Genomic DNA, 27,905 nt, shown 5'->3' on the forward strand with positions numbered 1-27,905 from the left:
GTTCTGTCGACATAACGTCGACAGAACTCAGCAGTTTTGTCGACGCTGGTAAACCTCATTTTACGAGGCATAACACCTTCTGTCGACAGAATTCTGTCGACAGAATTCTGTCGACAGAAGGTGTTATTGCATGTAGGGTTGTGTCTAGACTACAGGGTTTTGTCGACAAAGCAGCTTGCTTTGTCGACAGAACTGAATGTAGTCTAGACGCTCTTTGTCGACAGAAGCTTTGTCGACGGTATCTGTCGACAAAACTTCTGTCGACAAAAGCCTGTAGTCTAGACATACCCCCTGATGTTGAATCCTGCGTCTGCTCTGCATGTGATGGCAACCTTCATTGATCATGTGTTAATTTTTCAAAATTCCTGTAAAACATCTGCAAAACTAAGTCATTACCTTCCTTCCTATCCCCCCCTTAAAACTTTCCTTGTCGGGGGGGCCTTCAAAACCAAAAAGCAAACAGATCCATTGTCAGTCTTTCAGCTGCTGGTGTGCAGTGGCCACTGCCTATCATGCTGACCAGTACTGCCTCCTTGTTTCCTTGTCCTCTTCTTGTCCTTATCTGCCTGCTGTCCATAGATTTAGATTCAAAACTCTCTCAGGCAGGGGCCATCTGTTAGTTCTGTTTGTACAAAAGTGAGCAGACTGGTAACCTAATCTGTGATTGGCACTCCTAGGTGTTACCACAATACAATATAATCAATAAGTAATTTTAAAACGCACTGCTAAGTGATTAGCCAGTAAAAATTCAAGTCTCCAGGGACCTGAGCACTGATGCTCTTTAACATTGAAGGTGTTCAGAGCCTTTCAAGAGACACCTGATATCCCAGAAAGTATCAGGCCTTAGCTCTGCCATGCATAAATCCTTGTCCAGAGCTCCTTTCTGCTTATTCGTTGTGCCATTTTATAAAAAACTATCAGCAAAAAATACATATATAAAATAAGAACTTTGCCAAAAGTCTTAATTCTTGGATACCTGCTAACAAATTTATGCCATTTATTGAGGTCTGTCAGTTGCTCTGAAAATTTTTAAGCTTGCAGTACATTGTGGTGAGCATCTACTTCATTTAGAATGTAGCATAAGCATTTTGCCTTGCACAAGATCAATGGCTTCATTTTTTTAAATGACTGGTGAAACAAAAAGTTATCATTTGTTTTTCATTTTTCTCTAATGAGTGCCCTTGGGCGAATGTGCATTAGAAATCTACTTTTTCCTCTTAAGTCAGCTTGTAGTGTTTATAACTACAGTTTGAAGCTTCTGCATTGTGACAGGAAATGTAACCTAAGGCTTCAGCACTCAAATAAAAATAAACAGTTTGGTCTGATTACATTTTGAACTCTTGTGTGAATTTCATTCACATGAACAGCGATGTTTGGAAATTACTGTAAACCTCTCCATTACTGGAGACCATCAGAGAAAGAAGAACTCAAGACATTAGAAAGTGGCTAGAACCACTATTGTCACTTTCTACCTTATATGATTTCTTAGACTCCAGTCTTGTATCACCAGATGTTTACCTAGCTCATACAGCTGGAAGACAGCGGTCAGACACTATAGTTGAGACGAAGCTTGGTCTTGCGGTGGAAACACAGGACTGAGAATCCTGAAAGCTGAATTCTAGTTTTGGCTCTGCCACTGATTGTGTGTGACCCTGAAATTCACGTAATTCTCTTTACCTACTCTGTCCCAAATGAATAATGCAAATAATAGCGGCACATCCCTTATCTCACAGAGAATTGTGATTCTCTTATTTTTATATCTGTTATAAACATCTCTGAGATCCCTGGATGAAAGGCCCCAATCAAATGAAAAGTATTAAGATAATAAAAATAAAATTGGTTTAAATGTTTTCTCTGTATTGGAATATTCATAAATATTAAATCCTAATTTTCTAGATTTCCCTTGTGCTGCCCTTGGTTAAAATGTTTCTTGCTCTTCTTGCTACAGAAATCAAAACATCAAATTCCACACTTAGGCTATGTCTAGACTGCAAGCCTCTTTCGAAAGATACTTTCGAAAGAGCCTCTTTCGAAAGAGAGCGTCTAGACTGCACGCGGAATTTCGAAAAAGCAAGCCGCTTTTTCGAAAGAAAGCACCCAGTGAGTCTGGATGCTCTCTTTCTAAAAAGCCTGTTTGCTTTCAAGAACGCCTTCTTTCGAAAGAGCACTTTCGAAAGAAGGCGTTCTTCCTCGTGGAATTAGGTTTACCACCGTCGAAAGAAAAGCCACATTCTTTCGATTTAATTTCGAAAGAACGCGGCTGCAGTCTAGGCTACTTTTTTCGAAAAAACCCGAGTCTGGACACAGCCTTAGAGTGCAGAGGCCTGCAGTTCCCTGGATTGTCTATAGAAATTCTTTTTGAACAAAGAGTTACATCAGCTTCTCTTCACTCCCACCTTTTCTTTTCAAAGTAATTTTTAAAGTATCTAGATAACCTTTTTTTTTTTTAATTACATCTCTCTTCTGGGTACACATTTCTCTCAGGATCAGGCTCCTATTTTTTTTTCCTGGATTACCTACCTTCCCTCTCTAATGCCCAGAGAATAGCTGCAGACTCTCTCACCGTGACCATTTGTGTTGCCCGCTTGCTGGCTTTATACCAGCCCAGGCCTATCCCACTCATCGGAGCTCCATTTTCCAATCAGGGTTTGTTTCTTCAGCTTAAGCCCCTCATGAGTATCCTGAATTTCTAACTGACCTTTTCTCAGCTTCATTTCTTTTTTAGGGCTGGTGTTGGGGGAACACCCCTTCAGACAATGACGTCATGGAAGCTTTACTAGGACTTAAACAATGACTTTCAAAATAATTCCATTGCTACTTTATGTCCCTATTACCTTAATCCCGAATACCATTCATCAACTTTGTTAATTGAATCCATGAAAGAAGTGGCAATAAAATGCAGGATGGATCTGTAACTCAAAAAAAGGGATCCCATAAAATGCTGCAGTGTTGTCTTGAAAAAAAAAATCAATGGAATGATAGCCTGAGTGGAAGTGGAAATGTAAGTTATGTAGCTACTAGACTAGGGAAAACATAACCAGATCATCCCAGCAACATGTACAGCAAACGTGGTCAATTTTAATAATACCTTTAATAGAGGTATTATTTCTTTCCTGATCTACATGAATACCATCTCTTTACAGAAGTTACAATGTACAATTCTAAGTTAGAAATCAAAATCCTTATCTCTATGAATTTATTGTCCAGATCCTAAGAGATACACTGAATTCCAATGAGTTAACTTCTATACGTGCGTGGAGCCAATAAAAATGGCTTCATCTGAAAGTAGGTATTCTTCCACTCAACCCTTCCCCACCAGTGAAAATGGGAGCTATGGATCTGATCCTGGACTCTCTAAAAAACGTGGGGGCTTTCCATTGACTTCAGTGGGATTTGGATCAGATGTCAGCGCTATGAGTATGTAAATTAAAATTCAGCAACAGCAAATTACTGTAATATGGTCTTTAAAGGGATACTAAACTTGGTCAAATGAAAACCAAAACAAAGTTTTTGAATACATAGCAACAAATTATTTCAAATGTTTTTGTACATGAAGTACAGTGGGAAAAGTTAGTTTTTTAAAACTAATAAGCATACCTCTGTTGTATTTTGCAGCCCAAACTATGTAGTATTGGATTTGTGTATCTCAGCCTAAGATTGAAACTCAGTAGGAATTATAGTTGATCAAAAGATTGGAAAAGAGAATACACAGAAAGTTTTATAAATTAAAAAAGCATTTCCCATCCACCATGTTTTTAACTATTCAGTCAATTGTTTTTCTTGATTCTCTTTATTTAAACAGAACTCCCTATTGTTTTAAACCTACCTTTTAATTTTTCCGATTTGAAAAACTAGTGCTACCACGTGATTTAGAAAACAAACATTACACAGTAAGAAGCCAAACACTAAAACAAACAATTGAAAAAAGCAAACAAAAAGAAAACAAAACAAAGGAAACCCCACCCAATTTTGTTTAAAATCAGAAAGCTGATACGCTTCCTGTTTATTTGTCTGAAATCTTTGAGATTTTATATTTGAAATCTTAGTTTGTGTATTTAGTGCAGTGACCCATCCCATCTATCCTTAATAGTGCCTGAAGACAGAAGAGAAAGCCATAATGACAAATTGGAATAAATCCTGCTCTGTTTCTTCTCCCTCTCCCCAGCTCCCCACCCTCTCTGAGTATTATAATGCAGCTAAGTATGCTATGCTTCCCATAGCATTTAAGGAAATTGTTTTGGCTGGGGTCTGTAAAGACTGTCAAACTTTACTGAGGATTTCCCTATAAATACTATTATTATGTGGTCTAGTTAGACAGTCAAATCTCCCTTGCAGAATGAGCAGCAGATGGGGGTCTTCTTCAGCTTCTGCCATTGGAATAACTGCTAAGGGACTCAAAATGGTATCTCTCTCACATACCTTACAACTTCTTTAACCACTGAGTTTCTGGATTTCATGCAACCACCTGGGCTGCTTAAAGAACTTGCGTTTCTTAAGACCTGGGCAGCCTGCCCACCTTTTCACACACTTAATCAAACCAGACAGAGGGAACTTCAGACTTAAAAGGGAAAAGAAAAAAAATGCTGATGGAAAAAATAACACAAGGTTGTTATTCTAAGAGGGTTCACATTTGTTTTCAATATGGACCTTGACTATACCATGGAAAATTGAAATGGTATGTTTCTTCGAAGGCAGCAACAACTGAAAATGAATGGAAAGGGTGATTCAAGACTGCAGAGAATATCCGGCATACAACACCATTTTGATATGAGTAATTTCCAAGCCATTACTTTGCTCTACTTGGTTGCATTTTTCATGGGGGTAAAATAAACCAGGCTAATAATTGCTGCAGCCAGGCTGTGTTCCCCTCATTGAAACACTTTTTTTTTTCTTTTAAAGGAAAGCTATTTTTACTCATGCACTATAGGTAATACCACTGTTATTTTATCCACTGCTTGGCTTTTAGCGTAAGCCAGAGGCTGTGGTTATCAGTAATGCCAGGAAATGAAAGGCAAGCACAGCATCTTTAGTCCAGGAGGTAAAATAACCCTCTGAAGTGAGTCATCCTAGAGTACAAGAACCTGTTATTTGCTAATTTCTGTTTATTTATTTTTGTATCAGAATTGCCTGAGCTAGAACAAGGCATCATTAAGAATATCATATGCAGACTTCACACCAATAAAGCAGACATTAACTAAAAAGCCAAATTTGTTCAGGTCAAGGACTATATGGGCATCTGTTAGTGGTTCAGCACATGATGTTTGTTGTCTCTTGCATTTCCCGCTCTTTTATGGGATGCTTCTAGACTAAACATGGCTTGGGGATTTGCTTGACACTATGTCCATGGCTTCTGAGGACAGACCCTGGGCCTGCCAAGAGTCTCACACTAGTAAATAAGGCTTCACACAGGCTCACTGTTCTGCCCAGTTACAGGCAGACATCTATGTTAGGTGTCATGCCATAACTGATGTGCTATATTAGCTCAGTGATCATGATCTCACTTTTTTCCCCCGACGGATCGTTCATTTACAAAAATGTAGTTGGAAGACTTTTAAGGGGGTAAGAGAAAGGACAAAAGTTTAATGTGGATTTTCCCACAATCTTAAGGAATAATGTGGACTTACCCACAATGATAGACATAGCAGCTTAGTGAATTATTTTGAAAGACAAATTTATTCATTAATATCACCACATCTTCTGTTCTTCATTTATTTGTGAAAAAGTGGTGAGTCTCAAATTTACTTGTTATTCCTAGGAATCCTTTTTGGTATATAGTTCATTCTTTTGTGAAAACATTGATTTTGCACCTTCAGATCAAGCAGTTTTGACTGGGCACTATTGTAATTACAGTTGCTAGTTGCATCTCTACTTTGGTCTTTCTGAGTACACCCATTGCATGTCTTAGACTCCTATCTGTGTCCTTGTGGGTTTCCAAATTTCTCATACACTTTGACTGAGAGCATGCTCACATGGCCCAGTATATGTCTACCACTTCTCTGAATAGGTATGAAATGACCAGTGAATAATACTGACAAACAGCCATGTTCCTGAAAGAAAATACAATACTTCCATTTTGGAGTAGGAAAAAAACAAACAAAAAACAAAAAAGAATGACAACACCACGCATCTGTAGGCATATCTATCTTATCTAAAACAATTCCATCTCATAATAGAGATGAAGACAGGTTTATCTTCTGATTGGATTTCTATCTACCCCTCCTGTGCTCTCCCCATTCATTAGGCATCCTTTTCTTTTTCAAGGGTTGGTGGTCTTCCTCTACCCCTCCTACCACAGTCAAACAGCTCTGTAGACTGCGTGTGAAGGGAGGGAAAGAGGAACTTGGGGCAAGGTAATTATCCATTAACAACCCTTATATGAAAGCTGTTAGATATCCATTATAAGCCATCTCCTCCTTCCATTCTAGATTGTAGAGCCATTATCTTGGAAAACTCATGGAGATTGGTGGAGATCCCAGATGACTGAATAAAGACAAATGTAGTGTTCAACTTTTAAAAAGGGAAAAAGAACAATCCAGGAAACTACAGACTGGTCAGCCTCACCTCAGTCCCCAGAAAAATTATGGAGGGGATCCTCAAGGAATCCATTTTGGAGCACTTGGAAGAGAGGAAAGTGATCAGGAATAGTCAACATGGATTCACCAAAGGCAAGTCACATCTAACCAACCTCCTCACCTTCTATGACAAGGTCACTGGCTCTGTGGCCATGGGGAAGGCAGTGGATATGATTTACCTTGACTTTAACGAAGTTTTTAATATGGTCTCCCATATAATTTTTGCCAGCAAGATAAAGAAGTATGGATTAGATAAATGGACTGTAAGGTGGTTAAAAAGCTGGCTAGAATGTCAGGCTCAACAGGTACTTATCAATGGTCCGATGTCTGGCTGGCTGTTGTAATCAAGCGGAATCCTCCAAGGGTTGGTTCTAGGACCATTTTTTCAATATCTTTATTAATAACCTGGATAAGGGGATGGATTGCACCCCCAGCAAATTCACAGATTACACTAAATTAGCGGGAGAAGTAGATGGGGTGAAGGGTAGGGATAGGGTACAGAGCGACCTAGACAAATTGGAGAATTTGGGCCAAAAAAATCTGATGAGGTTCAACAAGGACAAGTTCAGAGTCCTGCACTTGCAATACAAGAATACCAAGCACTGTTACAGGCTGGGAACCAACTGGCTAAGCAGTAGTTCATCAGTAAAGGACCTGAGGATTGCAGTGAGTGAGAATCTGGATATGAGTCAATTGTGTACCTTTGTAGCCAAAACGGCTAATGTCATATTAGGGGCATTAGGAGGAGCATTAGAAGTAGATATAGAAAAGTGGTTATTCCTCTGGTGAGGCCACATCTGGAGTATTGTATCCAACTTGGCGCCCCATTACAGAATGGATGTGGACACACTGGTCCAGTGGAGGGCAACAAAAATTATTAGGGGATTGGAGCACATGATTTACGAGGACAGGCTGAGGGATTTGGGCTTGTTTAGTCTGCAGAAGAGAAGACTGAGGGGGGATTTGATAGCAGCGTTTAACTACCTGAAGGGAGTTCTCAAGGAGGTTGGAGAGAGGCTGTTCTCAGTAGTGACAGATGGCAGAACAAGGAGCAATGGTCTCAAGTTTCAGTGGGGGAGGTCTAGGTTGGATATTAGGAAAAATTATTTTACTAGGAAGGTGGTGAAGCACTGGAATGGATTACCTTATAAGGTGGCAGAATCTCCATCTCTAGAGGTTTTTAAGTCCCACCTTGACAAAGCCTTGTCTGGGATGATTTTATTGGGGTTGGTCCTGATTTGGGCAGGAGGTTGGACGTGATGACTTCCTGGAGGTCTCTTCCAACTGTATGATTCTATGATTCTACCTGCCTAGTCTTCATGAAGATTTTACCATATTAGATAATGGTTAAAAAAAAGTGGGTGGGGTTCCCAGGTGAAGATGCACCCTTATGGATAAAAAGACACTTTTACTAAAAAGTGTCCTGAAACAAAAACCATGACAGTGTTAGGCCACTATACAGCACAAAGAATATCTAAGGCCATGTCTACACTAGAGAGTTTACATGTGGAAAAGGTGTTCTAATGCAGCTATAAGATCTCCTGTGTAACCACTCTCTGCTGGTGATAGAGAACTCTCTTGCTGACATAATTAAACCACACCCAGAAAAAGACAGTAGCTATGTTGGTAGGAGCAATTGAAAGCATAATTGGGATCATTGTTTTGACAAATAGGCCTCTGGCCAAAGCTGGGGAGCATCTTTTTAAATTTTTGAAGATTACACAAGCTATCCCCAAATAATCTCATTCTGTGATTTTGGCTGTTACCATGGCTATAATATGCCAGGAATAAACCCCCTATGAGGACAAAGATGAAGGACGTGAGAAGAAAAAAAAAAGGAATAGGCACTTAATCAAATAGGGTAAGGAAAAAGCTCCATGGAGAATGATGAGTTTATGAACAGAGGAGAAAAATCAAACCAGTGATGTGGAGCCTGAACCAAAAGGACAAGTCACACATTCAGAAGGTGAGGATTCACACACGTAGAATCATCTTTCCTAATGCACTCATACTTGACAGCAATCAGCCCCCATGGACTCTGGACTAGTTTGAGTAGCTGAGAGCTATTTCCAACTGCATTACCCTGGTGGTGTGGCCACTGCACATTCACACAGGAAAAACATATTGTGCTGAATGCAAAACAGCAGGCATCTGCAGAAAAGAGTTGCACTGATGGGTTACTAGAGTGCTGTATATTCTAGTCACAGATGCAAGGTACATTGTCTCAGTCACTGAGTGATTCCTTGCAATCATCTCCACAGGGTGGACAGACTGGGTCATTCCTACATCTTGTGTCTACAGTTTGAAGTAACAGTAGAAGGCAGTTTGAAGTAACAGCAGTTTTGAAGGCAGTTTGAAGTAACAAAAACAGAAGTTTTTGAATGCAGTTTGAAGTAACAGCAGTTTTAGTTGACAAATCCGAGAAACTATCCCAGTCTGATGCCAGTAGAGGTTTTGGAACAAATTGACAAATTAAACAGTAATAAGTAACCAGCACCAGATGCTATTTACCCAAGAATTCTGAAGGAATTCAAATATGAAATTGCTCTCTGAGGCATGTATCCTATTGCTTAAATCAGCCTCTGTACCAGATGACTGGTGACTAGCTAATGTAACGTTTAAAAAAAGGCTACACAACACATGTAATGGCAATTACAAGACAGTAAGGAACTTAGGATAAGGAACAGAATTATGAGATGCACAGATGAACTCTATTTATTGGGGAAAAGTCATCACAGCTTTTCCAAAAGGAAATCCTTCCTTATCAATTCTTTAAAATTCTTTGAGAGAGGTCAACAGGCATGTGGACGAGGAGGATCCAGTTCATATAGCGTATTTGTATGGTCAGAAAGCCTTTCACAAAGTCCCCCCCAAAAGGTTCTTAAGCAAACTAAGCAGTTTTGGAAGGTTCTCTCGTGCATCAATAACTAGTTGCAAGAAAGCAAAGGATAGGAATAAATGGTCAGTTTTTACAGCATAGAGAGGTTAGTAGCAAGATCTCTTGAGGATCTGTCCTGGAACCAGTGCTATTCAACATATACATAAGTGACCTGGAAAATAGCTTAAGTAGTGAGGTGGCAACATTTGCAGGTGATACAAAATTACTCAAGATAATTAAATCCAAATGTGACTGCAAAGAGTTACAAAGTGAGCTCACAAATTAGGGCAGTTGGGGAACAAAATAGCAGACGAACATTGGTGTTGATATATGCAAAATATTACATATTGCAAAACATAATCCTGACTATACATAAAAAATGATGGGGTCTAAATTAGGTGTCACACTTAAGGAAGAGATCATGAAGTCATTGAAGTAAGTTCTCTAAAATATTTGAATAAAGTATAGTGGCAGTCAAAAACTTAACTAAATGTTAGGAACCATTAGAAAAGGAATAGATAAAATAGAAACTACAATAATGCCCTATATAAATGTATATTGCATCCTCATCTTTGATATTTCATTCAGTTTCGATAATCCCACCTGCAAAAAAATAGATTAGAATTGTAAAAACAAAACAAAACACCAAAGAAGTGCAATGACAATGGTCAGGTGTATGGAACATCTTTCATCTAATAAGAGACTTAAAATATTAAAATTGGTCATTTTAGAAAAGAGATGGCTATTTGGGGGATATGATAGATGTGTATAAAATCATATATAAGGAAAGTGAATAAGGAAGTGTTATTTACTTCTTCACAAAACCCAAGAACCAGGGGTCATCCAATAAAATGAATAGGTAGAAGATTTAAAATAGGCATTAGAAAGTAGTTCCCAGAACACACAGTCTATGGCAATCATTGCCAGAGGAAATCCAAAAGTATGACTCAGTTAAACAAATAAGTTCAAGGAAGATAGGTCCATCAATTGCCAACTGACAAGATGGTCAGGGATGTAACCTCATGTTCCAAATGTCCCTAAACTTCTGACCACTAAGAGCTGGCACTAGTTGATAAAAAATGGATCACTCAATAATTTGCCATGTACTATTAATTCTTTCTGACACATTTGACACTGGTGGATACTGGGCTAGATGAACCATTGTTCGGATTCAATAAGGCCATTTTTATATTTTTCTCCATGTATTTCAAAGTAGGAACATGAATTAATGTGGGGCATAACTAAATATTTTTAAATTCCCAATATAAAAATACTCCAGACACATTCAGGAAAGATCTGCAAGTAGAACCAAACCCTGAGGTTCTCTGGCAGTTTTCAGTTAAGGTATGTCTATTTAGTAGCGTTATTTCAGAATAACATTAGTTATTGCATGTCTGCACAGCAAGCCCATTATTTCAAAATAAATTTGAAATAACGGGCTTCTTACTCCAACTTCTGCAAATCTCATCTTATAAGGAGTAAGGGAAGTCGGAGGAAGAGTGATCTCTCTCGAAATAAGTGCTATGTAGATGTGCCCAAATTCAAAATAAGCTATTTCAACTTAAACTTTGCAATTAGGGTAGCTCAAGTTACATAGCTTATTTCAAGTTTAGCCCTGCTATGTAGACGTACCCTTACACTCTTCTAGCAAATTCCCATGGACATTAATGGGAGTAAGGAGAGACTAAATACAGACTAAGAGCCTCTGGATTCAAAGTTATACTGGACCTCTGGAATTACATCTCAATATAGAATCTTTGAATCTGAGGAACAGGGCAAAGAGCTAATGTTGTTAAGGATCAGGCAATCAGGATGAAATATGGCGTAATGGTATAAACAGGGGAACCAACAGCTGTGGCCGGGCTCCTGGACAAGGTGGTGGTGGCAGTTCTGTGTTCCCAAAAGGGGTGAAGCCTTGGATGGAAGAGGTGGGGGTGAAGGACAATCAGCCCTCAGGTTTGTCCAGACTGTGGTGCACTGTGAGGCACCCCTGCCTCCCCAGGCAGCCCTAAGAGCTGCCTGAAATGTGCTGTGCACCCTGCGCCATGCTCTGGCATTGATTTAAATGGCCTGGGATTCCAGGCACCACCACTGTAGTAGTGAGCCCTGTTGAATTACTGGGGCAACATCCCCTTTTGCCCTTCTCCGAAGTGGCAGACCTGGGTATAAGTACAGATCGAGAAGCCAGGTCTCTTGAATTCTGCTCACCCTTGTTCCAACACTGATTACTTATATGGTCCTGGGGATTTCTTATAACCCTTTCCTGTCAGCTTCCTTCTTTGTAATACATGCTAAAACTCCCTTTCCAGTCACACTGTAAGGGTATATCTACACAGCACCCTTACCTCAAAATAAGCTACACAAATTGCATAGTTAATAAGTTACACAAATGGTGTTGATTATTTTGAGATTATTTCTGTAACCCTTCTGCCAGGCCAAGTCAATAGCAGCAAGGGCCGGGTTCAGTATCTAGGTGTCTCCTCCCAACAACGTAATACAACACTGGCTCGCGCCCCCACCCAGTGACCTGAGAAATCTTACACACATCCCTTGGCACCTCAAAGAGGCAATTCTTCCACTCTCGCAAGCACAGAGCCTCGGTATAAGCAGCAAATCTTTAATAACATGAGGTAACCGACATCAGCATTAAATTGGGAAAACACCACAACTCGATGACCAAACATGAGACCAAACACGAGAAAAGACCTACCTCCAGCCAAGAATCACCCAAAGTCCCCAAAAGTCCAACACTCCAAGAGTCTCTTGAGTCCAGCAACCCAAAAAAATCACCTAAAGTCCCAAAGTCCAATACCCCAAGAGTCTCTGCCCCGGGTCAGTGCTGCCCGAGGGCTCAAAAGTTCAACCGGCCGGGTTTTACCATCCCAATCTGGGTGGAATGGAGGGGGCGGGGGTTGATATACCTTACATGATCCGCCGATGGCTCCGCCTCTCCATAGGGTTCTGCTGCCACCATTAACTTGAGTCACTCCACCACACTCCACCTGCTGTCCCACGAACTGCCCTGCTCTGCCAACCATCTCAGTCCACACCCTGGCCACCAACTGGTTGTTCCTGTAGCTGCTCCACTGGCTGCCTGCTGCTGCTCGTACCGGCCACCCGCCAGTCGTCCCCACCAGTTGCTCTGCTGGCTGCCTGCACCCACTGGTCGTTCCCGCAAACTGCTCTGCTAGCCATCCCACGAACTTCTCTGCTAGTAGCTCAGCAGTATAGCATCAGGCTCCCCACAGCACACAGTGATTTCAGCTCACAGTAGATTTCAGTTCTTCAGCAGTATAGTGTCAGGCTCCCCTCAGCACACAGTAATTTCAGATCTTCAGCAAGTTCATCTTATAGTACAGGAGCCTCCATGCTAGTGCACCATTGGCCCACAGTGAAGTCAGCTCAGCAGCTTGCAACTAGACTCCTAATGGAATCCATATTAGCTCTGATATTTCACAGTGCAGAGAGAAGGGGGTGCAATTAGCATGTTTTAGGCCCTCAGACAGGGCCCCACCACCAGGTACAAATACCTGTCCTCAGCCTCTCTCAGCTTGACTGGGTTTGGAACAAACAACAAAGACTACTTCAGTAAACAAGGAAAATGGTCACAATATACATTCTATCAATCCACAGTCACCCAAGTGGTATGAGATGTTTGGTGTCTTGCTGGTCAGTTTCCCAGTGTAGAAGAAATTACTGATGCAGAGACTTGGGGTATATGCTTAGTGTAATTTGTTTTATTTACCCAAATACACTGATCCTGAAATAGAAGTGGTCACAAACAGTATTCAAGCAATTGCTGCTTGAAGACTGAAATCATTTCCGATTTCCAGAGAGCAAGTAAGCCTCAAGAACTGACTCTCATTGGAGTCTAAAGATGAGATCAAGCTGCCCTGTTGCTCATACAGCTCTCTCAGCACAACATTTTGCATAACCTTGCATGATCAAAGCTAACAACAGCAGAGTATATGTCTTCCTAGAACTGAAGATTTGCTTTCACTAACATGAATTTAAAAGACCAAGTGTTCTCTAACAGTGCCACCTGATTTCCCTTGACAATATAAGCCTTGTGAATGAGTCAAATTAAGTGGTAAAAACAATATTTTGTCTGATACAGATATTCTCTTTCTTCATTTTTAAGGTTAAGAGTGGCATGATGGTTATAACTAGGGTGAAGGGGATGATCTCTCAAAAGAAAAGAAAATAGGCCCAGTATACAAGAATGTTCCTAACAGTGAGGCCTATCAAAGTATGAAACAATCTCCAGGAACACATGGAAGCCTGCATCATGGCATATTTAACCATAGACTGAATTAATCACATCAACATATATAACTGGGTCTGTAGCACTTATAGTTTTGTTCTCTCTGTAGCTATCGTAGGTAAAATTCAGAGATGATATAGAAGGAGGGCCGTGTTCCATGCTGTAAATGTGTATGAAGAGATCTAAGAGAGAGTAATAGTGTCTACAGTGAAGTAATTTACATGTTTAGGTAGCTGGGAAAGGTATCAATTACATCCCCTCTGAGCCAAATTAAACCCCCAGTTTGGCTGCCAATGTCATTGGTGTTATATTGAGATGAAATGTGTCCACATATATAACCTGAGAAGTAGGCCTATAATTCCATTGTGATGCCATCTATTACAACAACCAAATAATTCTTCTTCCCTGATGTCTTCTCCAAACCCAGCCTTATGGAATCAGGCTATCATATGGAGATGGGAAACTTTCTCCTGGTTCCACGCTTTGTTACCTAAGCTGCCATGCAGAGTTACTTGATGACCCCATTATCTATACATGTTTGCGGCCACAGATCGTTACACCCTTGCTCTGCTCATTAGTCTGATGAGTACTAAGACAAATGAACAGCAGTAGCCAGGATAACTCTGTGTCACCATCTGTTTCTACAGCTTAAAAGAGCCCCGTTGTCAGTGTGCTTCGGCTAAGACATTAGGAAGCAACACACTATTTTCCCTTAAAATAATAGTAATAAATAAGAAATCCTCTTTATTTTCAATAGAAATTGCCCCCTGCTTTATACATAATTGAAACCTGGAGCAGACACTCCTGCCCTCTCCTTTCGTTTTGCTTATTTGTTTAGTTATTTTGTTATTGTTTTGTTTGATTGCTTTTGGTCTTCAAGTGGAAGCTAGTTGGAACACAGTTGATGATAGGCCCTTGAGAATAAGCTAGTGAGTTATGATGACAAGAACCACTCTGAAGTGTCTGAATGGTGGATAATCCAGAAGAGAAAAAGAAAGATTACGGCCTAAAATCTCTAGTGGGTAATTCAATTCCTATCCAACATGCTGGATGCTGCTAAATTTATGTTATTATTATTTGGAGTATTGGCCACATTCTCTTCAAACAATTGTGATATTGTTAGCAGGATACTATATTATGAGCTGGAAATGATTTTATTTAATACCCGCTTTCTGAAGAGGTAGACAGTTTTATTTTACGTCATTTTAAAATCAGATGACAATAGTGACATTATACTTAGATGTTCCAGCTGATAAACATTGTAAAGCAATTGCAAACCTGCAGTTTGCAATCTAATTTCAAACAACAATGCATTGAAGCAAAATAAAGTAACAGCCAGCTGAATGCTAATTGCTAATGCTCAGGATGACAAAAGGAGAAGAGGGGCCTCATCTGTATTGATGTACATATAACAACAACTGCAAGACTTACCCGGTGTTGCCTGGGCTGTTCAGGGCAGGGGACTAGCATTGTGTGTGGTGGAGAGTGCAGGAGTCAGGACAGGGCCTTGGGGATGTGGGAGGCAGGGCAGGAGGCTGGGAATATGGGGGTGTGAGAGAGAGGATTGGGGGTAATGAGGGGTTCAGGGTAGAGGAGTTCCATCTGGCAAGGCTTTCTCTCATTCCTCAGCTAGTGGGGCCTTTTCTCCCCTTCAGGCCCCTTTCCCCAGCCATCACATCCCTTTTCTCTATTCCCAGCCCTGTCACTGCTGGCACAGGCCTTCTCTCTCCCCCACAGCCACCCCAGCTGGCATGGGTCTTTTATCTCCTCCCAGCCCACTCAGTTGCCAGTGGCCTTTTCTCTCTCCCACTCAGGTGCTGCAGCCAAAGGCTGGGAGGGTGGGGGGAGGGGAGGCTTTGGGGCAGTGGGACTGCTTACTCAGCAGGCAAGGTGGCACATCCCCAGCCTTCCTGGCCATTCTCTTGGGCTATGTCTAGACTACGGAGTTTCTCCAGGATACCAGAGGTATCCCGGAAAATCTCTGCCACATCCAGGGAACGTGTCTGCTTGTCTGCTTTTTTCGTGGAAGAGCAGACGTGCTCTTTCAGAAGCCCTGTCTTCCTCCTCCCATGAGGAAGAAGGGCTCTTCCAACAGAGGGTTTTTTCCTGAAATTTGGCCCAGTTTAGACAGGCCAAATTTTAGAAAAATCTCTTCTGAAAAAACTATTGGAAAAAAGTATGCAAATTGCACAGCGCAATTTGTGTACCTTTTTCTAATAAAGCCCCATAGTGTAGACATAGCCTTGGTGCTGCAGTTGTCCCATTATCACTCTGTAGTATAGCTCTCCAGGACTGCTGTCCCCAGTGGCCACTCTTAGTATCATGGCCTTCCTCTCTGTGCCCTTCCCTTTCCATGTTATGGAAAACAGTCCCATTCCCTGGGCACAGCCAAACCCTGACCTTGCTTTCAGTTAGAATAAGAGGCAGCTGCATACCAAATTTGATCTTACCATTTAAGAAGAGTTCTTGAACAAACAGGCTCACAGACAGATATACAGACAGACACACAAATCTCTAATATATAGATAATAATTATAGCAATGTGTCCAATCTATCCATTTTAGTATATCTATCCCTGTGTATGTTTCAATTGTGATTTATTTTCATAGGTCTAGATTGAAGGCCTTCCTTCCAGTTTTGTATTTCTGCCCTGAGATTTGACATAACCTCTGGCCATGTAATTCCTGTGCACAAGGAGTGGAGGACATTTATGCCTGGAGTGGCATTAAGAGAATGATAGGTAGAAAGGAGAGATCTCCTCATGCTACCCTTCCCCATTGCACTGCCTAGTGGAGTTTAGCAAGAGCAGGGGGAGTTTGAGAGGCACCTGATAAAAGGGCATAGCAACTGCAGTTCCTACTATGCCGTCCTGGAGGCTGTGACTGACTGTGGCTACATCTAGACTACATGCCTCTGTCACCAGAGGCATGTAGATTAGGCTACCAGGCATAAGAAAATGAAGTGGTGATTTTTAAATAATCGCCGCTTCATTTAAATTTACATGGCTGCCGCGCTGAGCCGATCAGCTGTTTCTCGGCTCAGTATGATAGTCTGGACGCGCAGGTGTCGACATCAAAGGCATTTGTCGACCACCCAGGTATACCTCATCCCAGGAGGCATACCTGGGTAGTCGACAAATGCCTTTGATGTCGACACCCGCGCGTCCAGACTACCGTGCTGAGCCAACAAACAGCTGATCGGCTCAGCGCGGCAGCCATGTACATTTAAATGAAGCGGCAATTATTTAAATCGCCGCTTCATTTTCCTATGCCTGGTAGCCTAATCTACATGCCTCTGTCACCAGAGGCATGTAGTCTAGACGTAGCCTTAGTGAGGCTGTTGCCAAGTTGATGTGCCTTTCTGGTCAGCACTCCACTATTGGCCATGCCAGCAAGCCATGACAGATCTCACATTAAAGAGCACATAACACCTTCCATCCCAATCTGAGAGAGTTTCACAAATGCAAATACAAACCACGGACAGGGATCAGTTCACTCACCACACAAATGCAGTCCTTACCACTCAGGTCCTTCAGATTCAGAAACACCAGTCTCAACTTCTTGAGCTTAAGGAGAACTTTAGTAGCTGCTACATATAATAGTAGGTTACCATATCTGCTCTCTGGGACATTTACTGAGCGGCCAAAAGCCTACATGCATTCATGCATAGAACTTCAGTACATTATTGTATCCTCAGTGGAATCACCAACATCATCATTGTCTCAAGCAGTAAGGTGCTCTTGGAGAACATCTTGCAAAGCACTGACCGGGTCTGATGCTGCCTAGCCAGAGTGGAGCTAAGTAGGATCAGACAAGGCCCTGAATACAAATAAATAAAATGGAAGTTGACCCCTCCCATTATCTGAATAAGGGTGAGGCCAGATCTGTTTATAGTCTAGCAGCAAGACAGCTCTGCGCAAACAATTGAAGGAAACCCCAGGAAGCCTGTGCACTGATCCCTGAGGCAGAGTGTTTGCCACAGACAGACAGAAATTACTACATGATTTTTTTTCCTGTGACTTTTTGTCCCATGAAATGATGCCACCACTGGACACATGCCAAACTGCTAATGAAAAAACTCTGGTGCTGAGGAGACAGGGGTGCACACTAGAGACTTGAATGGTATGTCTGCCTGCCTGGCTCTAGTGTTGGCTTTTGTCCAGAGAGGATATCTGTTCTGATTCTTTATATCAGAGTACACAATAGACTAAGGCACATGTGGGGGAAGAAAGGCCAAGCAAGTGGCCTTATCAAAACTTCACATCTCTGCAGTAACCTTTGTAATGGACTGAACCAAATTCATTAATCAGAGCAGCTTCAAAATTTAAAAAAAATAGATTCTGTATTCAGCCTTGAGTCTTCAGCTATGTCAACTTCTTTTGCCTTAGTGAGTGTGGACACAGCCCTAGGAGTCAAGTATCAGAGGGGTAGCCGTGTTAGTCTGAATCTGCAAAAGCGGCGAGGAGCCCAGTGGCACCTTATAGACTAACTGAAGTGTTGGAGCATAAGCTTTCGTGGACAAAGACCCAATTCATCAGATGCATTTAGTGGAAATTTCCAGAGGCAGGTATAAATATGCAGGCCAGAATCAGGTTAGAGATGACGAGGTGGATCCAATCAGGGAGGATGAGGCCCACTTCTAGTAGCTGATCTGGAGGTGTGCATACCAAGAGAGGAGAAGCTGCTTTTGTAGTTAGCTAGACATTCACAGTCTTTGTTTAATCCTAAATTGATTGTGTCAAACTTGAAGATGAACTGTAGCACAGCAGTTTCTCTTTGAAGTCTGGCCCTGAAGTTTTTTTGCTGCAGGATGGCTACCTTTAGATCTGCAATTGTGTGTCCAGGGAGATTGAAGTGTTCCCCTATAGGTTTTTGTATGTTGCCATTCCTAATATCTGATTTGTGTCCATTTATTCCTTTACCTAGGGACTGTCCAGTTTGGCCGATGTATATAGCAGAGGTGAATTGTTGGCACATGATGGCATATATTACGTTAGTAGATGTGCAGGAGAATGAACCAGTGACGGTATGGCTGATCTGGTTAAGTCCTGTGATGGTGTCACTGGTGTAGATATGTGGGCAGAGTTGGCACCGAGGTTTGTTGCAGGGATTGGTTCCTGAATTAGAGTAACTGTGGTGCGGTGTATAGTTGCTGGTGAGAATATGCTTCAGGTTGGTAGGTTGTCTGTGGGCAAGGACTGGCCTGCCTCCCAAGGCCTGTGAAAGTGAGGGATCGTTGCCCAGGATGGGTTGTAGATCACTAATGATGCGTTGAAGAGATTTTAGCTGTAGGTGATGGAGTGGTGTTCTATTGGTTTCTTTCTTGGGCTTGTCCCGTAGCAGGAGGCTTCTGGGTATACATCTGGCTCTGTTAATTTGTCTCCTGACTTCCTTGTGTGGGTATCATAGTTTACAGAATGCTTGTTGAAGATCTTGTAGGTGTAGGTCTCTGTCTGAGGGGTTGGAGCATGTGCGGTTGTACCTCAGTGCTTGGCTGTAAACAATGGATCATGTGGTATATCCGGGATGGAAGCTGGAGGCATGCAGGTAAGCATAGCGGTCGGTAGGCTTTCGGTATAAGGTGGTGTTTATGTGACCGTCACTTATTTGCACCATGGTGTCCAGAAAATGGACCTCCTGTGTAGACTGATCCATGCTGATTAGTCTACACGAGAGGTCCATTTCCTGGACACCAAATAAGTGCAAATAAGTGATGGTCAGTCCTAGGAGTGATGACGATGGAATGATGGAGAGTAGAGATGGTCCAAAAAAGTTTGGAGCCCAAAATTCCCAAACTCAGAACACTTTGGCTGAAAATATTTTGAAGAGAACTGACATTTTTGTGGAAAACAGACACTTTTTGAGGAAAATTATGTACAATGAAAAACCCAAATTTGCTCCTGAAAAAGTTCTGATGGAAAATTTTCAACCAGCCATATAGGAGAACCCTGTAGCTATATGAAGTCATATAAGTTACATTGTACTAGTAGCGTCAGTTTATCTGGCTGTATTCCTGTCAATGGAACGTGATACTTTCCAAGTAGAGAAGAATCTAAATAATTTTGGGGGGAACTCTTTCCTACATGTCTAGGATGGCTCAATAAACAACTAGGGTGTGTCTAGACTGGCAAGTTTTTGCGCAAAAGCAGCTGCTTTTACGCAAAATCTTGCCAGTTGTCTATACCGACCGCTTGAATTTGTGCAAGAGCACTGACTTCGTAATGTACAAAATCAGTGCTTCTTGCGCAAATACTTTCACGCTCCCACTCGGGAAAAAGCCCTCTTGCGCAAGAATACTTGTGCTAGAGGGCCAGTGTAGACAGCGAAGAACTGTTTTGAGCAAAAAAGCCCTGATGACTAAAATGGCCATCGGGGCTTTCTTGCGCAAAATTGCATCTAGACTGGCCACAGATGCTTTTGCACAAAAGCACTTTTTGCGCAAAAGTATCCATGCCAATCTAGATGCGCTTTTGCGGAAATACTTTTAATGGAAAAACTTTTCCGTTAAAAGTATTTCCGCAAAATCATGCCAGTCTAGATGCAGCCCTATAGTTCACATAGCTGAGGCAGCAAAAGTCTGAAGTTAGTTTTCCTTCTTTCAGGGAAAGAGCAAAACCCATCCTATATACTTTGAGCAAACTCCATCTCCATGGCCATCCTTTTACTGTAACTGAATATCAGGGTGTTTAGACATTTGCACAGCAGCCCTAGGAGTGACCTTGCAGTTCTAAAATCAATCACTGCATCACAAGCTCAGGGGACTCTGAACTTTTACAGCCTATTCTCAGGGTCCTTCCTGGGCAATCTCCCAATGTGCCTCTCCTCTGTTGATTATTGGATTGTTTTATTTTTCTGAACCCCACATCCTTCTTCTGCTTATTCACCTTATTTAACAGATTCCAAACATCTTTATTCCTATCTTACCACACCCCAGCTCCAAAGCTACAAGTGCACACAACAAATATTCCCCCAGAAAATAAGTGTTTACTGAGGCTTTGAAATGCCATAGCAATGGCATGTTTATCTAGACTTTGTGCTGGTAGCTGAACCCCATCAGGCCCACAATAATATATATGACCACGTGTAAGGAATACAAAGTTTAAAGTATGGCACCAAACACAAGGAAATATTCTGGTAGCAGAATTTGTAGAAATGCTGTCCTAGTATTCCAGACAGCCATATCATAGGAACTGAGTCCAAGATATAGTAATGTAGGTACAACAAGGTAAAGAAGATCCCATATGCACTGGACTGTAGCTATGAAATATAGCTCCCACTTTGAGCTTTTCCAGGTAAAAGCAGCCAAAGATGTCATTATTAACTTATAGTAAAAAGCAGTGCCCCTTTCACATGAGATACCCTTTTTGCATTAATCTGTAAGGCCACCACTCTCTCTACATTGATATCCCTCCTCAAGACCCATTTCTTCTGTAGCATCTAGAAGGAATCAGTCAGTGACAACTGGATTGTGCATCAGTTGAGAAGAACTGACTGTATTTTATATATATGAGATTTACCCAGAGTTGCTCAGGTCCTTAACTCAATTAATTTTTGTTTTTCTTCATTTAAATAATTGCTCTAGGGTGAGGCTGGGAATGAGGGATTCAGTATGCAGGCTTCCCCAGGGAAAGAGGACAACCCCAGTTCTTTTTCACCACTGCAGCTAGGGGCCAGGTGAGAAGCATCTCTCCATGGCAGCTAAAACTGCCCTCTGCACTCCCTAGCCAGAGTGAAGAATGCAGCAAATGGTACACTTTACCTTGGGGAAACAGGCAGCAATGTTGCCATACAAATTGTGGTGGTGGTGGGGGTGGGGGGAGTTTTAGTCCCACTTTCCCTCCCAAAGAGCAGCTGGAGGGTGGGAGTCTCAGGGCTGGGGTAGTCCTGGGGGAGTGAGTGCCCCCAGTCAGCCCCTTTCACCTGCCTGGTGATTCTGTCTTCTGTATGGTTTTATGCAGCCTGTACAAAACAGGGGTCGGAGGAACTACAGTCCCTCCCCTGCTGCTTAAAAGGTGCCTGGGGAGGTGTGGGGGAGAGTGCGCTCAGGGCTGGGGCAGTCCTGAATGAAGGTGTGTGTTCCCAGACAGTTATTTTGCCTCCCTTGTGATCCTGTCTCTAGTCTGTATAGTTTTATGAGAAGCAATCCCATTTTCCTGCACAACCAAACCCTTATCTTGTTTTAAGTTATGGTAAGCAGAAGCTGCATACTAAATTTGTTGGTCTAAGCTCTTAGCATTTAGGGATGGTGTAGACAGAGCTTGGTCCTGCCTTGAGGGCGGGGGGCTGGACTCTATGACCTCTCGAGGTCCCTTCCAGTCCTATGTTTCTATGATTCTAGGAGTTGTTGAAAAGACAGACACACTCACAGACAAACTCTCCCAAATACATAGCAGATATTCAAGATTGCTCAAGCTGTACAATAGCTACACTTGTAGGTTTGTTTCACTCAGCAATGAAAGAAACAGATGCATTAAATAATACAATAAAACTGGTCTAGCAAGTGTGCCTGGCATTTTGCCCACCATTCATTCTATATGGTCAAATAAACCTAAAAAAGAAAAAAAAATATATCAAGGCTTTCATATGTATTCCTTGTAGTAAAATGAATGCCATAAAATCACTCATTTCTTTGGGGAGAGCATACTGAGGTGTGTGTATGTGTGTAAGGGAGATGGGGGAATTCTCTATTTTATGAAAGCTGGAAAATTTAGGGGCAATAAACAGTAGACATAGAATGTCAGTGCCAGAAAGTTTTCAGGCAGTAATTTAAATTTGTATGAGCTGTAAATCTCAAGATGTTTGATTTTTTTAATGGGCCTTTTGGGGTTGTGTGTTTATGATATATAATTATTATATATTAATATTTATTTTCATGGGTCAATATATGTACAGGGCATTTAGAATGCAAGTTTTTTAAGCAGGGAACTCATCTTTTGTGAAAGAAAGAAAGAAAGAAAGAAAGAAAGAAAGAAAGAAAGAAAGAAAGAAAGAAAGAAAGAAAGAAAGAAAGAAAGAAAGAAAGAAAGAAAGAAAGAAAGAAAGAAAGAAAGAAAGAAAGGATTTATTTCCATAATCATCATCGTCATAATAAACACTTCTACAATTGATTTTATTACTCTCGCAGTTGTGTTCCCTCTGTCCCAACAGTCTGTGGAGGGATGGAGCTAGTGACATCATTGTCTTTTTATGGACCATGATTAGGGTCTGAAGTTCGTCATCCTGTCAACAGTGAGTGTGACTGTCTGGAGGGCAAGGATAAATCAGTGCACCTGGGACACATTTGTATAAACATGCTTTTCCTGCAGTCTTTCTGTCTTTCCATTGTCCTCAATCCCACTCCAGAATGCTTGAAATGAGGGAGCTAGGAGGAGGGGGAAGTCTTGCAGGGAAAGGGTTGAGCACAGAGGATGCTGGAATGGGATGCAAACTGTTTTTCCACCCTATTCTTGTTCACAGGCCTAAAGCAGTGATTTATGGATCTGTCTTTTTCCCCTGTCTGACTCTTGTTCAGTTATCTCCCATTATGACCAGTGGCATATTTAAAATAGTTACCATTCCCTTATCTGTTCACTGCTCAACACATGCACATGCTCTAAGCAGAGAAAACATATCTGCAGTGTGTGTCTTGTACATTTCCCTCTCACTAAACTTAAGTAAACAAACTGTAGTTCAAATCTTGATACACTCCTCCTTGTTTCTTATTTATGTACTACACTATCTCGGCCTCAAATACCAAATACATATAAGCCCTACATTAATAATGCTGAGCTTTTGACAAAAAGAGATCAAATGCTTTCCCACTATGCTCATATTTGGCAAGGACTCTGGACTGGAAACGTCTCACATTTTTCGAAGCTCTACATTATCCATTTTAGAGTATAACATACAAGAGGGAACAAATGTATTTGCTTTAATGTGAGAGTTTTGTTTTTTTGATTGTGTTTTCATCTTCCATATGCTAACATGAAGTAGCTTGGATTAAATAGGTAATGGGCACAAATCAGCCCAATATTTTACAGCCACCAAATTTTAGGTAAATTGATATATCAACCCACATCTACATTTTGCTAATGCATCCTTCCTTCATAGCAAGATCACTACGAAATTCATGGCCATGAAAAATGTGTCATGAAATCTGGCCTCCCTCTCTCCTCCTGAAATTTGGTCTTTTGTGTACTTGTATCCTATACTAGACAGATTTCACAAGGGAGACCAGCATTTTTCAGATTGTGGGCCCTGCAGGGGGTATTTTAGGAGGTAACTGTACACCACTCTTACCTCTGGGCAGGTGGAGAGCAGAAGCTATTGGCTGTGCACCCCCTTCTGGAAGCAACACCCTGCCGGTAACTGCACAGAAGTAAAGGTGGCAATATCATACCATGCCTTCCTTTTTTACCCCTGCTCTCCAGATACTCAGCTGTGAAGGTAATGCAGAAATAAGGATGGCAATATCATGACCTTCACCACTCCAATAATCTTGTGACCCATCCACTCCCATCCCTGCAACTCCTTTTTGAGTCCCTACAATTACAACACTGTGAAATATCAGACTTAAAGTGCTGAAATCATTAAATTTATTATTTTAAAAATCCTATGACCATAAAATTGACCAAAATGGACTGTGAATTTGGTAGGGCTTTTTATATAGCCAAAAGCCATGCTCTGAACATGTAGAACATTAAAACATTTGAAATCAAATTCCAAATTATTTGGCTTTGGTCTTTATCTATGTGAAATAATACAATTTCTATCCTAAACTCAAACTAAAGTTAAAATAAGTCTATTTGTAGGTTCCAAAAAACATTGAGATAATAATATAAATATTAATTAACAATGTTATTTCTGTTCATTTTAGGTATTTCTTTAGATCCCAGTTACAGAAGTAAAGGTCCCAAAATACTGTTCCAAAATCTCCACAATATTTCCACCATCTCCTGAATTATAAAATACCAGAAACCTAATGAGAAAGTTCATTCACATGATATTTTCTGTTCAATTTTGCAGTCCCAAAAGATAGGCTAATGAATACTTAAAAGTTTTCATTGGCCTTTCAGAAGATCCAGTATTGTTTAGCCATGCCTGTCTTTAACCACAAAGTAAGTTGAGTTTACTTTAGTACATTTAAATATTTTCATTCTATATGGAGGGCTATATTTCTTCATAGTCTTTGTGTCATAACATTGCCAATATTAATAGTTTTTTGCTTTAATAAAATAATATTGCATATATATATCGCCACCTTTCAAGGATCCAAAAGTGCATTACAAAAGCTAATAAATTAAGTCTTGAAAGCTTTCCTGTGTAGTAAAATGTATTTTCATTGATTAAAACATTTACGTATAGCTCTCAAAACATTGACTGATTAATTCCTCTTTACAGCATCAAAAAAACTTTTCATTCTGTATAGGACCAGCCCTAGGGTTGAGCAATGTAGACAGGGGCCTTGGGAGCAGGTGATGTTTGAACTGCCATCTAGTGGAGAGGTAGATACAGCAGGGCTTTCTCTTGTGGAGCCAGTGGGCAGCCCTTGGGTCCCCTTTTGTCATGGATGCAGCATAGGCAGGAGTAGGTGGACGAAAGAGCCCCCTGGCTCAGAAACTCCTTTATGCAGAGGAAAGTGGAGGCCTCAAAGGACTATGGGGAATTCCACAGCCAGAAAAGAATATTATTTTGCAGAATTTCCTCCTCAACTGCCTTTTGCAGTATTGTCTTTCCTTTTTTTACTTACACAAATGTTTCTGATGCGTGGGTATAATATATACTTTTAATATAAGATTCAAGTTCTTCATTAACTTACTTACCTCTTTGCCAAGCTTCTCTGAGAAAGAACCTGAAGCAAGGCAAGGAAAATGAGGAGATATCTTTTGATATTTTTAACTTGCAATGGACTAGCTTTTGTGTCTTAAAAAGTGGCAAAGGATAGGAATGAAAAACACCACAGTGTATTGAACATATTGCCACAAATCCAGTTTGGAAATGGGTTCTCCTACTTGCCACAGGAGGCATACCATGGTTAAAAAGAAAAAAAGCAGGTTTTTTTCCGTTTGTGATGTTTCCTGGAAGGACATCTACCCTAGCCTTCCATGTGACCTTGCCTGCATGTAGATGATATGTTCAAGTCATTATTAAATTACTAGATTTACTCTTTGTTGCTTGGGTTATTAACTGAAATAAGTTTTAATTTTCTTCATTTACATCATTGTTCTGCAGTGGGGCTGGGAGGATGGGTTCAGTAAACAGGCTCCTCCAAGAAGAGGAGACAACCCCAGCCCTCACTCACTGCTACAGCTTGGGACCAGGTGAGAATCACCTGTCCATAACCACTACAGCTGCAGTGGATGTAGTCAGGATAGGAGTGCATGTTCCCCAGCTCAGAGAGACACACATACACAGATAAACTTTCTGAAATATATAGTATATAATCATCCCTTTCTCTATCCCTGCACCCTGTTGGTCCAGTCAGATTAACGTAAGATCTCTGTGCTGGGAAAAACACCACAGAAGCTCAACACTGTGGCATTTAATTTCAGAAAGGTGAACTACTGTACATAAAATGAGGTGGTTAAACAGAAATGAAAAGGTACGGTGTCAAAATAAAGTCCCTGCAAGCTGCATGGAAATTTTTGAAGACACCATAATAGATCCTCAATTTAAATGTATGCTCCAAATTAAAAAACAAACAAACAAACACTTGAAGAAATCAAAAAAAGTGTCATTCTAACTTAACCAAGTAAAAGAAGCAGTAATAAACGAAAGGCAATGAGTAAAAAGTAGAAGCTAAATCCTAGTGAAGAAAACAGAAAGCAGCATAAACTTTGGCAAATGAAGTGCAAAATATAGTTAGGAAGGCCAAAAAACAATCTGAAGAACAGATAGCCAAAAACTCAAAAAGAACAAAAATGTTTTACATACATCAGAAGCAGGAAGACTGCTAAACATACTCCCTCCAAGAGCTTTAGGCAGGTGATGGTAGTGGGAGTTTGCATGGTAGAGATGTTTGGGCTCTGAGCATTCTGGGCATCATCAACATTTCTGCAAACTTGCTGCCCCAGCTCCTGGTGAATCATGAACACCACTACTACTTTAGGACTCAGAATTTTCCTTGGAGCTCTTGCATCCAAATCCAATCTGATTAACATGTGAGCTCCAGCATGATCTCAATGCAAGGTGGTGTGACCACAGGTGGTATGCATTCCATAGCTTCAAAATGGTATGTTACAAATCACCCTCTGTCAGGGTAAGCTGCTGGGGGGTGAGGGGGGGAATATGTCATTGAAAGTGCAATAAGATTTGAAATAAATGATGGAGTTATGCTTAGAAAGAGAGAGGACATTATGGCAAAACATGCAGTAATCCTCTTTATTTATGAGCAAGCCAGCTATGTAAAATCTACACCCTGTGGAGTAACTGTAGGTGCTTAATTGGCTGCCTGTAAGCAAACCATTACAACTCTATTACTCCATCAACTGCAGGGAAGACACAGTGGGAAAAATAACTTGTAAGTAAAGTTTTCACACCCCTGCTTGGTGGTAAACTCCTCAGTTGCCTTATGCTAAATCTCTAATCTCTTTTCTTTTATACAGTGTGTCTGCAATGTTAACAGGGTGGGCTGTTTATACCATGGCACTTGTGTCAGACAATTAAAAACAAATACAGCCTTATGTAAAAATATTCAGTTCCTAGTAAAGGCATTGGCTTTTATGGAAGAATTACCAAAGCAAGAAACTCCAAAAAAGTTCCATTGACAATGTTTTACTTTTAAAGAGTTGTCACAAGGCACTGATGCAGATTCAGCTCTGTTTATCCTGAACTTGGATCTGCAAGGTAATCACATTCCTGGGACTAACAAAAGCTGAAAACAGGAGGAAACAAGGGGAGAAGTAATGGATATCTTTAAAATATTTCATCAGCAATAAAATATATATTGCATACTGACCGTTTTTTTTTTTTTGCTAATATTAGGAATGTGTGTAGCCCTGATCTTTCCATCTTGAGCTTATGACAAAACTCATATTTTTCGATCAGGGCTACTATGCAAAGCAATATTAAATTTTGCATTCCTCTAATTCAGCCTACCTATTGACTGACTTGTTTCAGTTTCCAAGCTAGACTAAAACCAGTAAGACACAGGAAAAAAATAGTCACATTCCACCTCCCTCCAATTAGTTGAATATCCAAAAAAATTCAGGCTT

At 40.9% G+C, this 27,905-nt stretch overlaps 1 long non-coding RNA gene across 1 annotated transcript in view; it reads right to left on the minus strand.

Annotated features, from left to right (window-relative positions):
* LOC142828970 (uncharacterized) overlaps nt 1–26,753 on the minus strand; it is a 64,124-nt gene extending 37,371 nt beyond the window's left edge. The window contains exon 1 of the long non-coding RNA XR_012903159.1: nt 26,626–26,753. This is a non-coding gene — a long non-coding RNA (uncharacterized LOC142828970). The remainder of the gene's footprint in view (nt 1–26,625) is intronic.
* Nucleotides 26,754–27,905: the final 1,152 nt, after the last annotated feature.

The sequence above is a fragment of the Pelodiscus sinensis genome, chromosome 4 (genome assembly GCF_049634645.1).
Source record: "Pelodiscus sinensis isolate JC-2024 chromosome 4, ASM4963464v1, whole genome shotgun sequence".
NCBI classification, from domain to species: Eukaryota; Metazoa; Chordata; order Testudines; family Trionychidae; genus Pelodiscus; species Pelodiscus sinensis.